The sequence below is a fragment of the Sinocyclocheilus rhinocerous genome, unplaced genomic scaffold, assembly GCF_001515625.1.
Source record: "Sinocyclocheilus rhinocerous isolate Xijiao unplaced genomic scaffold, SAMN03320098_v1.1 scaffold819, whole genome shotgun sequence".
NCBI lineage: Eukaryota > Metazoa > Chordata > Actinopteri > Cypriniformes > Cyprinidae > Sinocyclocheilus > Sinocyclocheilus rhinocerous.
Window position 1 is genome coordinate 287250 of NW_015665814.1, and position 2175 is coordinate 289424.

The 2175-nt window shown below is 34.1% G+C and overlaps 1 protein-coding gene across 1 annotated transcript in view; it reads left to right on the forward strand.

The window, feature by feature from the left end:
- LOC107731501 (mRNA-capping enzyme-like) overlaps positions 1–2175 on the forward strand; it is a 108442-nt gene that overhangs the window by 16781 nt on the left and 89486 nt on the right. The gene's annotated exons all lie outside the window — the stretch shown is intronic.

Below are 2175 nucleotides of genomic sequence, written 5' to 3' on the forward strand. Positions count from 1 at the left end.
CACACACATACACACACACACACACACACACACACACACACACACACACAAAACAGAACAGAACAGTACAACCCATCCAACATTGCATTTGGTACAACCATACAACCATTTGGTACAAAAGTACCAAAAAAAACATTTGTTACATGAAATATAATATTTTAAAAAAATTATATTTGGAGAAAAAATTCTTAAAAAATGATATAAATTTTAGATTATTGCCAAGGCAACATTTAGAAGATGATGTCCGACTTTAATTCCGGCACACACATACACACACACACACACACACACACACACACACACACACACAAAACAGAACAGAACAGTACAACCCATCCAACATTGCATTTGGTACAACCATACAACCATTTGGTACAAAAGTACCAAAAAAAACATTTGTTACATGAAATATAATATTTTTAAAAAATTATATTTGGAGAAAAAATTCTTAAAAAATGATATAAATTTTAGATTATTGCCAAGGCAACATTTCTCATTTTAATTTAGTTTGACTTAATGTACTAAAATAAATATTATAATAATAAATATAAATAAAGCTAAAACTGAAAGAAAAATTTAGAAAAAGTATATATGCATATGACAAAAACAAAATTATTAAAAAAAACAAAAAACTAATAGCACTGTTGGGTTGATTACACTTAAAAAAAGTAATTAATTTCTAGCTGCTGATTACATCTTCAACAGTGTAATTAGATTACTGTACAAAATACTCTCTCTGAAAAGTATTGCATTACTTGTTACTTTTTAAATCCCATATCAACCTTGACCAGTTGAGCAATACAAAGACACATATGAAACTGCTCTTTTAATTCTTTAAAAGAAATAAAACAAAATTGCATAAATTATTCTTCAACTGACCAAAGTACAGTATTTAAATGGAGGTTACACTAAAAACATTTTCTTTAACATTAGATGTTCCAATATTGTTTTATTCCGAATTGTTCTAAACAGTATTTAATTTAATTTCATAAGCCCCCGGTTTCACAGACATGCCTTAAGCCTAGTCCCAGACTAAAATGTAAATCTGAGCTGTTTCATCGGAAATAAACTTGCACTGACTGATCTTAAAATATATCAGTGCCTCTGTTTTGTCTCAAGATGCACACCAGTAATGTTTATTTTTAAGGCACGTTTATAAAAATTACTTAAATATCTTAATTGAACTATGGCCTAATCCTGGTTTAGGCTAAGCCCTGTCTATGAAACCGGGCCCAGAATTATTAGAGTATCCCTAACTTTTTCAATGGAAAAGTAATTAAATTCCAGTAATTAATTGCTTAGTAATGCATTACACCCAACACTGTATAATAGCATCTGAATTAATACTAAAATAGCACTGCTTGTATAAGAGTATGAGCCGTGTCTTTATTGTACATAGTGAGCAGTGAGCAGGATCGGCGGCACGACCAGAGATGTTGCTTTATGTCTTTGGAAAACTGCAAGCTGATGATTTGCTTTCGCCGCTGGTGGGTCAGATCACTGCTGTTACAAATCAAGCACAGCTTACTGTCTGTGTTTATTTCCTCAGTCAGGTGTCATCAGCTGGTGTGTTGGCCTCTCTTTGTGTGGAGGACGTGAAGATTGTTTGTTAGGATGAGAATGACAGGACTGCATACATAAATCATGATTGATGCTGTCTGCACTGAAAAAAATCTGATCTTTCCACATCATTTTTGCCTGTATGTCAGAAATAGCATGGGGCTATTCACTGTGCTGCTTTTCCATTGGTTTTCTGCAGTATGTAAACATGCTCTAGACAGATGTAACTGACCGTTGCTTGCTCTCATCTCACATCTTTTGCAGCTTCTGAAAATTCACAGATCAAGTAGGGTTGTGACGGTGAGGAAATTTTCCCACCGGTTAATCGACGTGTGACAACACCGGTAATACCGGTATCACCGTGGGGGCGGGGGCGTTCCCTCTTTTCCTCGCTTTCCTTCGCTTTTAAATAGCTTGTAAAAGCGGCGTGCGCATTTTACTTTCACTTTGAAATAGCGGCAATTCGGAGTAAATTACATTTACATTTAGACATTTAGCAGATAACCAAATAAATAAGAAAGTAGAACGCTTATTAGCAAAACGAGTAAGAAAGCTTGGAGGCACGGCATACACCTTGATGTCAAATAAAATAAATAAATGACACAAAGTTTAAAT